This window comes from Prosopis cineraria, unplaced genomic scaffold (genome assembly GCF_029017545.1).
Source record: "Prosopis cineraria cultivar Desert tree isolate PC_DT_omini unplaced genomic scaffold, ASM2901754v1 PC1475, whole genome shotgun sequence".
NCBI lineage: Eukaryota > Viridiplantae > Streptophyta > Magnoliopsida > Fabales > Fabaceae > Prosopis > Prosopis cineraria.
Genome location: NW_026556800.1, coordinates 16,838 through 31,192, shown reverse-complemented (window position 1 = coordinate 31,192; position 14,355 = coordinate 16,838). Strand labels below are relative to the sequence as shown.

General features: G+C 30.0%; 1 long non-coding RNA gene across 3 annotated transcripts; it reads left to right on the top strand.

Annotated features, from left to right (window-relative positions):
* Positions 1-11,042: 11,042 nt before the first annotated feature.
* LOC129300199 (uncharacterized) lies at positions 11,043-13,345 on the top strand. 3 transcript variants are annotated; one of them, XR_008590725.1, is made up of 5 exons: positions 11,043-11,208; positions 12,383-12,510; positions 12,585-12,646; positions 12,817-12,934; positions 13,125-13,345. It is a non-coding gene; the product is annotated as an uncharacterized LOC129300199 (long non-coding RNA). The 3 variants fall into 3 exon arrangements; XR_008590724.1 differs by having other exon boundaries at positions 11,043-11,432; XR_008590723.1 differs by having other exon boundaries at positions 11,043-12,510.
* The last annotated feature ends 1,010 nt before the right edge of the window (positions 13,346-14,355 follow it).

The window sequence follows — 14,355 nt, the reverse complement described above, 5'->3', positions numbered from 1 at the left end:
ATTTCAATTCCATGGGTTTACTTATGGAACCCAATTCCATCAAATTCGATGGAAGTGGGTCCCATGAGAAATTAGGTTTCAATGTACCAAACTATTTCTTTTTTCAATTTCAATTTTAATTCTAATTTCATTTCTCTCACCTGAATTTCAACATACTAAATATATCATAGATTTAATGAATTCATGTATAGAATATAAAATATCTTAGATAATTTTTGAATGGGTGAAAATGTACTTTTAATCTTCTGACTTTATATAAATTTTAAATTGATTATTTAATTTCAAAAAGTATATTTTCAATCTTCTTATTCTAACACTATTATTATCAAATAATAATTCTTTGTACCTATCATTTTTACTTGAAAAAGCATAATTAAACTTAATATATGAACATTAATTCCATAATATTTTGTCAATGTACATTTAAGGGTTCAGTGTTGGTTAAATGATTGAAAACACACTTTGTAAAATTAAGAGATAAGAAAAATGTCAAGCATGAAGTTAAAAAAACCAAACATGTACTTCTTTCTTCAAATATAACAGACCTCAAATATGTCTATACTCAATTGATACTGTCATTATCTACATATTTAAACCTTATTCAATCTCTATGGTCAATGCTTTCTTATAGATTATGGAAAAATATCTTTTAATCCTAAACTTTTTTTCTTAATTATCTATTTAGTTCTTAAATTTTAAATCAAAATAATTTATTTCCTATAATTTTTTATTAACTTGAATTAACTTAATCCCTATGATTTCTTGACTCGATATAACTCAATCTCTATAACAAGAAAAACACAATAAACTACAAAGACTAAATAGTATTGGGTCAAAGTTTAAGGATTAAATGATAGTTGATACAAAGTTTAAAATTAAAAGTGGTATCCCTATATATATATATAGACAAAGGAATATTATAAATAATACCAACAAAAGGGAGTCAAGTTAGAATCTTATCAAATCCAGGTGTTGTGGGTCTATACAACTACCCACACAAGATCAAACTACTAGAGTCCTTTGTAAGATGCACAGTAAATGCACTAGAGAGAGAAAGAGAGGGAGGTGAAGAACAAATACTAAGAAAGAGGTGCTCGTTTTGGAATGAGTTTTTCCTTCAATCATCTGCCTCCTGCCGTGAAAAAAAAAAACCAATTATCATAATTTGCCCGCATAATCACAATGAATGCAAGGAAAGAATTCATGTTTTGGAACTAATTAAGAATTTAATTCCTCATTAATTCACCACTATAGAAATAGAATTTAGTAGCATACATTTTATAGCAATTAAAAATGAAATGCCACTAAGATTAAAACTAGAAGACCTTTGGTGGCATTTCATATATCAAATGCCACTGCTTATCAATTATTCATTTATTTATACTTTTAGTAAATAATAAAAGGTAGCATATTTTACATGAAATGTCATAGCTTGTAGTTGCGAATAATAAAGTGTCATTTCAATAACAAAACACCACCTAATTCATTCAAAAAAAATTTATATATAAATTTGAATAATTAATATAATGATGTTAATTATTACTATAATTATAGGAAGTATAATATAAGAAGTATAATGATATTTATACAACTATTACTTACCTTAAAAACATGAACAAATATAATAGTAAGTATTATGATTTTATCATACAATAATGAAATATTAAAAACATTAATTTAAAAGATAAAGATGATGTTCCTAACAAATGTAAAAAGTCACATGTCTTGTATCATTATTTTTAAAAAAAAAATTAAAGGCAAAAGGTGGTGTTTCAAAGAGTGGAAATGTCACCCTCTCTTTTATGTTAAATATTTTATTAATTAGTGTTAGTTTAAAATATATTAATTTAACATTGTTATGAAATTCGTAAATATTAAAAAAATTATTTAAATGATAGAGCTTGAAACTCTACCTCTCATTTGAATTAATTTTTAAATTAATTTTATTTTATAATATATAATTACTAAATATTATTTAATATTAGTTAAATATTAAAAATATTTAATTTATATGAGAGAGGTGGTGTTCTTAAATAATGAAAATGTCACCTCTTTTTTGAGTTAAATTTTTTATTAATTATTGTTATTTTAAAATATATAATTATTAAATATATTTATTATTATTTAAATATTAAAAAATAATTTAAATGACAGATGTGGCATTTCCAAAGGTTAGAAATGCCACCTCTTTCTTATAAATTAAATTTTTTATTAATTATTATCATTTTAAAATATAAATTTATGAAAAATTATTTATTTTTTAGTTATATATTAAAAATTTAATATATATGATAGAGGAGGCTTTTCTAGATAATAAAAATACCACGTCTCTCTTTCAAGCTAAATTTTTTATTAATTAATATTATTATAAAATAAATAATTAAATTAGAGAGGTGATGTTTCAAGATGTTAGAGCTACCTCTCTCTTATAAATTAATTTTTTTATTAATTTTTATTATTTTAAAATATTATTTATGAAATATTGTTTATTGTTATTAAATATTAAAAAATTAATGTAAATGAGAGAGGTGGCATTTCTAGATACGGGAAACGCCACTTGTATATTTTGAGGGAAACAATAGAGAAAGAAATAGGAATTAACAAAGAAAGACAATACATATATATGATTCTAGAAGAAACAATAATAAAATTTAGAGATAAGTATAATTGGATGTATCTAGGCATAATATAGGTTACAGTTAAACCTAACTTCAGGTTAGGTTTGGACAAACCTATATTCAGTTGTCTCAAAGATAGAATAGTTGAGAGAGATTTCAAAAGTCTATAGTAAAAATAATATAGTCAAACCTGTTCGAAGAACCAATCTATTTTGATTGTTTATTGAACTACGTTACAAGACTTATAGATAATAATTGTAGCGAAGCCTTAGTCATAGAAATAGGAAGTAAAGGAACTAGGAAAAAGGGAACAACCTATATGGTTGTACAGTATAGAATCATGTTTAAAATACAAAAAACACGTTAGAATTTTAAAGCCAAAAAAGAAAGCCCAAGAGGAGAAACCATGTTAATAGAAATAGAAGATCCCTCCAAAACTTCAGCAGTTATACCAGAATGAATAAAACACAGTGAAATCCAAATTTCAAAAAGTTGGACTTTTCAGAACAAACAAAACCTGCTTCCTTAGAGCAAGGAAAATTAAAAGAGATAACTACAACATCTGAAAGAGATGTAACCTATGAGATAATAAATAGGTCAATATCCTGTAAGATTAAATAAAATATTCCTATAGTTATACTAAAAACCTCTATAGATAACTCTAGCATAAGATGTATACTAGCAGTAATAAATTTTACACCCAATATACCAAGACCAATTTATAAAGCAGAAACCTCTAGAATTAGAGATGAAGAAAACTTTGAAGAAAATATAGAATTAGAAACTCAATCACAAATAGAAAAGGAATTTAGACCACCTATGGAATATCAATCTTTAAATGTTATAAGAAAATAAAATTTTGAACTACATAAAGAAATACTTAGAAAAATGTTTGTGTCACCAGAAAATCGAGATAAAAGAAACTGATATTTTAAAAAAAATTTGCCAAAAGAATTAGAATAAATAAAATAAATTTATTATATAAAATTCCAATAGTTATGTTAGGAGAACATATAGATTTCTTTAAGTGGTTAGAAACATATACCCACAATATTGAAATATGTAACCCTTTTAGTAAATACAATCACCCTTTGGTGAATGTTAATACAATTAGAACTAAACTGGAGGTGTGAGAGAAACAACACTTCATAAGAAATAACTTTTAGAATATGAGATAATGATATTACAATTTCACCATTAAAATTAGTAAACCCACAAAAAAAAATAAAAAGTTACAAAAAAGTACAAAAAAAATAATTATACAAATATAGCTTTATATACAATAGGACAACAACTTGATAGAATAGAAGATAAATTAGAAAGCCAAAATAGAGACATTAAAACTACTACAAGTATAGAACCCCAGAGACCAATATTTAGATATGTAGCTATACTAGCCGAACAAGCTAAAAATATAACTTTAGAAAAATGGGATATTAGAGATAAAAATAATACAACAAAAAGTTTGTTATTAGATATAAAAAAAAAAATTAGAAATATTAAGTATACAAGATAAAAAAGATAGGATTAATGTGTTAAGTAAAGATATAGAAGACTTAACCATTAATAAGATTAAAACACATGATTATAGAAGAAGTAAAAATACAAAAAATTATTATCTGAGACTAACACTCCCAGATTTACAATTTAAAGAAAGATACATTAAAATAGCCTCTCATTATGATGGAACCTCCACATATGAGTTGTGTAATGTCCTAGATTTTAAATTTAGGAATTTTAACTGTTTAGAAGGGTATAATGGTAATATTAAGTGAATTTTGATTAATGATATTTTTAGGAGACTAATGCAACTAATGGATCATTAGACAGCCTTATAAGAGGGCTAGATCAGAGTTCGAGTAGGTCGTGGCATGAAGAGAGGCTCAATTCGTGTGTAGGGCTCTTTGTGCCATGTGTCGTAGTGAGTAAGCCAATGTGCTGCGGTGTATGTGCAAAAATTTACACATATCAGATACGCAATTAGATGGAAAATAAAAAAGAGAAAATGAGAGACAACAAAGGAGGCTATTGGGACTGCTAGGGTGTGATCCTAAGGTCATATTAAAGGCAATACAAACTTTAATCATTATTAGGTAAGTTTCCTATTTCCCTCTCCTTTCCTTGTGTGAATTTCTGATTTCTTGAGGGAAGGAAGGGCTAAGTTTTCAGTGATTCTTGGACAATGATTGAACCCATTGCCTTAGATGAGATCTTGGGGAGTTAAATCAAGCCTCTAGCCTTAGGTTTATGGGTTTTGTATGAATTTGAAATTTTTAGCTATGGGTTAGATGAACCCTAAGTAGAAATTGAGAGATTAAGAGCAATATGGGTAATGAAGTGTTGTTATTTAAGTCTTTAAATAGAATTAATGGAGTTTGTTGGGAGAGTTGTTAGGGCTAAATTAAGGTTTGTGTATAATGGGTACATAAAATTGTGTTAAAAATGGGGTAATTAGTGTATGGATTGATGGTTAAAAGTGTAATCTTATAGATTAACTTTTATTAAGCATTGTGGTGATAATAGACACATGTAGAGCCATTATTGACCACGGTAACCCTTTTAGTGATAAAAGGGTTGAGATAATTGAATTGTCTAAATTTTCTATTTGCGTGTTTGGATGATTATATATTTACTTGTTAAGCTAATGCTCTTGTTTTGTACTAGTATAGTGTTATTATGAAATGATTATGGTTTAGAAACTCTATGTAAAGTGGAATGAAAAGTTGTTCTTAATATTGTGATATTTGAAAGCTAAATGCTATTTTAAGAATAGTTACCTGTGAAATTCTATAATTTAAGTATAAATGATTACTTTAATAGAAATCATTTGTTATGGCTATGTATTAAAAGTATTGAGCATATGTTTGACATGATCATTGTAAGAGAATGGGAGTTCAACCTAATGTGCTGTTGGGGACATTGTTTGAAAATTCATATAGTATACTAGCACCATCGAGACCCCAGTACTCAATTTTATATTGTTTAGAAGTCCCGATACTATGTGAGGTAGATGGGCATCGACACCATTAATATTCATAGACAGGGAGAATTTGTGGTCCATAATGGGTGAAAGCACTCTCAACTGAGGTTGCATCCTATTAGTGGTGAGCTTAGGCCAGTCCAGTCATATAGACTTGGTCCTATTGAGTTTTCAGCCCACAAATTCAGTCGGAAGATGTAAGAAGAGTATAAGGTAGTGTCTTGATCATGCATATCATACTATAACCATATGTTTGAATATATGTCTTATTATGTTTTTATGCCACTTCACATACACACTATTTGTTCTCACACACAAATAGTTTGGTTAGACTATTTGGTTTTTGAGTTCTCAACTCACTCGTGGTTATATTTTATAAGTGAAGGCTTCGATAGGGATAAGGAAAAGGAAGGTGCCACCAACCATTAAGGGGACTAGCTAATAACTATATAGTTCTTCTCATTTATTTGGGTTTTGTAATGACTTGCCTATGCATATACTAACTTAGGAATCATATGTTATTTTATGACGCACTTGCATGAACTCTATTGTAAACTATGGGTGTATCAGTTTGAGATATTGTATTTGTGTTGTAATGGATGTTAGAGGTCGAGATACTAGTGCAAGTGTTAGTTTTATGTTGTTTCATATGTTTGTTTAGCCATTTAAAAGATGATTTTATGTTTGTTACTTCTTATAGAATTCATGTTAAATTTGAGGTTTTGATGGCTAAAACTTGTTTGGAATGCTGTTGTTGTGGTTTGAATGCATTTACAGGTTGTTTATAGTCCATTTGAATTAGTTCAAATGATTCTATGGTTATTGGCACTTAGTTTGGGAGTTTGGTACCTTGGTTGTTGTTTTGGAAGGAAAAATATACCATTTTGGTTTAGGTATCTAAATCTCATTTTGGTCTAGTGTGTGGGTGTGAGACCAAAGTCAATAGTTAGGTAGCTCTAACAGCTATGTGTGGATGTTTAAATTGCTTGAATCAGATGTTAAACGATAAAATGGCACACTTTGAAAGTTGGCCCCGAGTGCAAGCATGTGCGCACCATGGAACATTAACAGTGGCACTACAACACAAGACACAGAGAGTGACATTTCTATAATGTCTGCCTTGATATTACCAGGACAACATTCTTACACGCTATTGTGATAACTAGGAATAGTTAAATTCTAAGAAGAAGTTATCACAATCTAAGGCTTTCAAAGATAATAAGTTGGAATAATAAGATTTTAAGAAAACCTTTTTTAAAATAGTGTTTGAGCTCAAACAATTGTTAAAAATCAATTAAAAACAAACACAAAAGTATGGAAATCAAATCATGTCAAATTTGGCTAAAACAAGCCACTTTTCAACAATCTTAGTCTGTTCATTGTGGCGTAAGCAGTGCCTTCTGTAGCGAATGGCACAAAAGGATGAGTCCCTTGAAGGCTCTTTGCATCACGGTGTAACAACCATGCACTGCAGCGCACACCTACTGTCATGATAGCAGATTGCTATCATGACAACCCTACGAACTTCTGAAGTGCTCAGTTTCACCATATGACATCCGATTTGAGCGGTTCAAGTGTCCACACAAAGCTCTTTGAGCCCTCTAGCTAATGGCACTGATCCTACACTCAAATACCCATCTGTTTAAAAGATGAATACTTGAATCCAAAATGATTCGTTTTTATCTCAAAATATACATAATGGTGTCCAACTTACAATACCAAATGCCATTAGTCTTAGAGACGCTGTGACTACCTCAAATGGACCACACACAACATGATAATTCATTCATATAACACAAATAAGCAATCACGTTCAAAATGACCACTAAACCTCTATTTGACAATAACAAAAATGGGCAAATTGTATTTAGCACACACATTAACTTGGTTATTTTAGGCACATAATTCACTTCAAATTTATCACTAGAAATTATAACTTAGCCCACACACACACACACACACACACACAAAATCCATTAGATTAACCTTGGACCAAGATATACACTCTTATAGCAAATCCATACAAGTGATATTTAAAATAATGTCATGTTCCTAAGTTGGCATTATATATTGACAATATTCATTATAATATCCAAAAAGAGAAAAGAGAAGAGCTACACAACTATGCTCTTTACTCTTCAAATGCTCCCTTTGTCCTTACAGGGCCCCTCACATGTAAAATATAACCACGAGGTGAGATAAACATCTCAATAATAGAATAATTCACTATTATTAATTAACATGTACAACCATAAGAAAGTAAAACTATAAAACTCTAAAAATATACTTGTAGCATATCACCACATACTCTTTTCATCAGTACAAATCTTTTACTACTCACATGATCATTTTACCATCCAATTCTCCAAATCACCTAGACTGGAACCATAGGCTCTTGAATTAAGTGTACGTTCACAATGGTTTGAGTTCACCTTTAGTGATAGGATTACCTAGCCAAAGGTGTCTTATCCCACTTCTGAACTATGATTTCCGTTATTACACACGAATTGAGGTGTCGTTACTCCAACACCATATCATTGATGCTAAAGAGCTTCACTTTCCAATGTCGTATCTTAGATAGATACTAAGGAGAAAATCTCTAACACCGTGCCTCACTAAACACTAAGAAGAAACATGCCATATGGACTTCCACTACACCTTTCTACGGGTGAACTCTCACCCCCTAACATGATCATGCCCACACTCAACATATATATCACATATACATTTCAAATTTTTAAATCTATTCATATATAACTTTCATCATACTCATCATTTGCAAAAGTAGATTTTTCATGCACAAAACCATATTTCATAATATGCAAGGTTATCAAATCTCAAGTTCAAATCAACATATCTACTCATAAACAGTTTAGCAATATAATCAATCAGTGTAAATTATTCCATTACCTTAACCCTTTATCACACAAAAGGATTACTGTGGCTCAACATTAGCTCTACATGTTCTATATGCACAATATAGCTCGAGAAACACTCAATCTACACAATCAAGTGACAATCATCAATTATCACTTCAAATAACTTCGAATTCACTAGGTTCTATGTGGCTAAAATACCTAAATTTCTTTTCTAACAACATCAACCATTCTCAAACACTCTAACCATCTTCTTAGACATTCCAACACACTAAAATCACTAACCAATATCCCATATTGTCTCAAAATTCTCAAATTATACCTAAGATTCATTCAAAGCCTTACCAAAAATTTTCAATCACCACAAAACTCATAAACTTAGAGTTAGAGGTTTAATTTAACTCTCCAAGACTTTAAATAAACTAATAAGTTTGGTCTAAACTCAAGGGAATCAAAATTAAAGCCCTTATTGCCCCACCAATCCAGATTTTCACATAAAAGAGGGAGAAAAGGGAATGTGAAACTTACCCAATAGTGATTTAAGCTCTAAATGCTTTTAAAGTAGCCTAAGGATTGTGCTTAGCAGACTAGGAGCTCCTCTCCGTCACTCTCTCATTTTTCCTTCTTCTCTCTTCTATTTTCAGTCTATTTTCACAAACTGACAAGTGCTGATTCTACACGTGTGTTGCGGCGTATTGACACGCTCCCTACGACACATGGCACAAAAAGTCTCACAAAATTTTAAACTCCTTTCTGTGCCATGTCCTGCTTAAACATAGCCTTAGCCCTCTTCTAAGGCTGTCTAAGGATCCAAAAATTATATTAGTCTCCCATAAAACTCATCAATTAATAATTTATCTAAATTGACCAATTTACACTTGAAAATACTGATAATTACTAATTACAATTTCCCTCTGTGCAATCCACTGTAGTAGACAGAGCATTGCGCCGCAGTACATTGTGTCTTTTTTGGGAAAGCTTCCTAGATGGTTTGAGTATTAATTCATGTGTTGTTTTAACCTCTATGCTTCCATTGTATTGTTTAATTGGTTTGCAAACTATAATTTGTGCTTAAATGAATTCTAAAAGGGTTTTGTGGGGATCTCTACTTCTTAAATCTTTTTTAATCCTTGTGTTATGATAATCGCTTTTATTGAATTGGGACAATCTTGATAATCATAACAATGTTTCATGTGCTTGGTAATGTCAAGGCGGTCATTACAAGTGAAAATAGATGGATTTAATGAATGTGAAATAATGAATTTAGCTTAAGAAATAACCATGGCAATTGCTGCATATAGAATAAACAAGTTACAAGATAGTAACATACTTAATATGTTAACCCAAGGATTTATAGGAAGTTTAAGGGCTGGTGGGAAAATGTTCTCACTGAATCAGAAAGACTTCAAGTAAAAACTTGACATTCTATGAAAAAAGAAACCAATGGTACATAAACAAGATATTTAGATAATATTGGACAATTAATAGATGCTATAGTAAAATATTTTGTAGGAGAACTTGCAAGAATACAAAAAAATATTTAGAAAATTTGATGAATTGTGATGTACACTTGCAAATTTTAGATAGTATAAAGATAATTTCGTTGCAAAATTTAATTTATATGAAAGAGGTGGCATTATTAAATAATTAAAATTTCAACTCTTTTTTTAAAATTAAATTTTTTATTAATTATTATTATTTTAAAATATATAATTATTAAATATTATTTATTATTAGTTAACTATTAAAAAATAATTTAAATGAGAGATATGGCATTTCCAAATATTAGAAATGCCCCCTCTTTCTTATAAATTAAATTTTTTATTAATTATTATTATTTTAAAATAAAAATTTATGAAACATTATTTATTTTTAGTTAAATATTAAAAATTTTAATATATATATATATATATATAATAGAGGAGGCTTTTGCAAATAATAAAAATACCACGTCTCTCTTTAAAGCTAAATTTTTATTATTTAATATTATTTTAAAATAAATAATTAAACGAGAGAGGTGGCGTTTCAAGATGTTAGAAACGCCACCTCTCTCTTGTAAATTAATTTTTTATTAATTATTATTATTTTAAAAATATATATTTATGAAATATTGTTTATTGTTATTAAGTATTAAAAAATTAATTTAAATGAGGGAGATGGCATTTCTAGATATTGGAAACATCACTTCTGTAATTTAAATTAAATTTTTAATGAGCTAATATTTATTTTTGAAATATATAATTATTAAATTTTATTAATTAATTATTAAAATTTAAAAATTATTTTTAATAAGAGAGGTATGGCTTTTAGATTATGAAAACACCACCTCTCTATTTAATATTAATTTTAAAATATATAATTATTAAATTTTATTAATTAAATTTTAAAAAATATTTTAAATTTGTGATGTAGAAATGACACCTTTTTATTTTAATTAAAATATTTGATTATTATATTTTTTAATTAAATATTAAATAATAAAAAATTATTTTAAATAAAAATGTCATCTCTCTATTTTAGATTAAATGTTTTAATTCGTTTTCTGAAGGCCTGCCGTTCACTCGATGTGTCCCTGTTCGTCACTTGTTCAGCGCCTCACCCTCAAGCTCCAATCTCAAGTTCAGACTCTACCTTTCGTTTCCTCAGTCTCTGTCATGCACGGCTTAATCTTGCTTAATCTTAGTTGCAGTCTCTCTGGATTCATATTCAGAAATCTCCCTTAGGTCTTCAATCTGTAAGTGTCATCTTCCTCTCCGCTTTGCTTTCTACAGCTTTTCTCCTTCTCCACATCCTCTTGCATATGGTCGACTCGGGCTGTCGAATCAAACACCAGTAATAACGTTGCTACCTCTTATATAAAATACACATGAAGAAGAATGCAAAACTCTAACACAATTCAAATAGTTGAAGAATGATAAACTTTTCGGCTCACCTGATCCCAGGGGAGAAGCGACCCAGGTTCTTTTTTCATTTTTACCTTTTGTCAACCTATCCATATATACTTATATCAATCTTCATGATTCTGCTTTTGTTTCTCTTCAGCTGATAATAAGGAAAAAGAAAGAGCGAGTTTGAAAAGTCAGACACTGTTGTACTGTTGCTGTTGTATTCATGATTCTATTTTGAATTTTTTTCTGGATGACTATGGGGAACCGGGAAGTGAAAATTTTGATAAATAGGCAGATCATGATACGGTGTGGTATGGGGGATCGGGATGGTGGTGTCGTGCATCTCATGTGAGGTTGAGGAATAAAAAGCGCAAGAGAACTAGGCTGAGAGAACCTTATTATTTAGCCCACTTTTGTTTCCAGAAATTAAATCTCAAGCTTTGAACTTTGACTCTAGCCTATTCGTCATTTAATAAGGTGCTGCTATATATAACTTGATGAAGATCATGTTATTTTAATAATCAGTTTGGTGTTTTTTTTCCCCAACCATGTACTGTAATTGAATTATTATTATTATTATTTTTAGAGATACGATGAATAGTTAATGAAACGAAGAATACTTCAATCATAGTTTCTTTTTTGGTTTGATCTTAAGATTCCATTTATCAGTGAGAAAATGGTCAGGTTTCGAGATCATGGGAGAACAAAAGGAAAAGAGAAACCAGAGTTCTTTCGATCTAAGTACAGATATTCGTCCTGTTTGTTTTGTGGGTCAAAGTAACATCAGTTAGAAGCATCATTTGGTTCAGAAAAATAGTTGTTTCCTTTATCTGTGTGAAGATGGGCTTGGCCACTTTAAGCTGGGTTTCCTATTCACTTACAAAACATATGCAAGCTTGATCATTTGTACCTGCCTCCCTGGGGTCTTGGAACTAACACACTTACGCTTGAACAAGAAGGTAAGTACCTTCATTTGTATAAATTATTCAAAGTTCTAAACGAGCTTACACTTAATTGCAGCCAAGGTGTATCACAAAGACCTTAAACCCAAGAATATATTGGCAAATGCAAATTGCAAACTCAAAGTTTGTGATTTTGGACCGGTCAGAGTTATATTCAATGATGCCCCGACAACAATATTTTGGATAGTATGTAGTTTGATTTACTTCAAATTGGCAAATAGAGCAGATAGAAGTTATAACTGTTTTATATACTTTATCAGGTCCAGTGGTAGTTGCTTGGTCATCGCTTTGGAAATGCTAATGGGATGGCTCCTCGTTCACGGTAATTAATCTTGAACTGTATCTTTGTTACAATTCTTGATGCTTTTATCATCAATATTTGAATATCAATATATCAATAACAAAATCTATAACAAACTGTACTATTCATTTTGATGAGAGTGAGAACCTTAATGCTTCACATGTTGATGAGTGTGCACATTACAATCATAGGAAGGAGTTAGAACTGAGTCGAAAGACAAGAAGTTCGATCTATTTAAGCTCCTGTTCAACCACTTGAGCAACCATTCTATTGGATTTCTAGTGACTGGCTTCGCAACATTAGTCCAAGGTTGGAACAAATATTTTTATCTTATCATTTATCATTAAGTAACACTGCCGTGCTTTCCGTTCCTAATATAATGGCTGAATGTTTTCCTTCTCCCATAGATTGGGGCTTCTTTTGTCAAATATTTAGGCAGAGTCAGTGTTGGCTTGATTTATAGTATATACTTAAGCTTTATTTATTTATTTATTTGCAGTGCTCTTGACAATGCATCCATTCAATGCTCACACGGCAAAGTTCCTGTATCCAACGTTAATTCAATGAAGCAATTGTCTGATAAAGCCTGGGATAAATTGTTTTCGAAGGCACTTTATGTTAAATTATCTGTCATGTGCTTGGATAGATGCTCTCCTTATTAATGTGTCAATTATGATGCCTTTGTCTTATTCATGTGTTTGAATTATATACAGATGTATACGCACACTTGGTTCAGTATGAGCAAGTTCGTACATGAATATAGAAGTAGAACTTGTGATAAAGACTAAACATGACAAGCATAAAAAATATTAAACTTTTAAGATGGGAGACTTGATTTGGATGCATCTGCGAAATGAATGATTTCCTAAATAACCAAATGTCAATTTGTCCTTAAGAGTTGATAGTTCATTTATGATTGTGCAAAAGATCACCAACAATGCTTATAAGGTGGAATTGCCTGGTTCTTATAGAATATATGTGGCGTTCAATGTTGCTGATTTATTCCCTCACTTTAATGATGATGTCGAATTTGACTTGAGGGTGACTTCCATGAAACCCGAGGAGGATGAAACTGAAGCTTGAATGCATGCCAGTTACCAAAGTAATAATTCAAATGTTCGGTCATTTCATTAGTGCCGCCATTAGTGCCGCTAACGTACTCATAATAAGCAATAAACATGGTTTAACTCCCTGTAACTTCATCATTTCCATTTAAATGTTGCTTTTCTCCAAGGTAGTATAAATAGGACCTTTGCATCGATGATGATCAGCTGAGTTTGAATTAAAAAAATCATTTCCTTCATAAACTTGTATTTTTTTGTTTCTGTACTAGAGTCATAATCTTGTGAATTCAATTCCCACCGAAACCCTTTTAGAGAACCGACTTACTTTGGTTTCCCTAACATTTATTTACATATACTATATGTTGTGCGTGAGTGTGCAATATTCTTCTTAATGAATTGAATTATGTTATTTTTTTATTCTATTGCCTAGTATGCAAGAAATTAACTTGAGATTATTATCATCACCGGTCTAAACTAATTTGAATTCCTATGGTGTGGAACCATTATTGCTAATGGTAGCTTCGCAGGGGCAGGGAGAATCCTCTTCCTTCTTGTCCTTTTCCTTTCTTTTCCCTTTCTAGCCATTAGATTAAGATTTAGACAATTTAGATTTGATTTCCTATAAAATTTTTATTAAAATACTAAATTATAAATAATATAAATAAT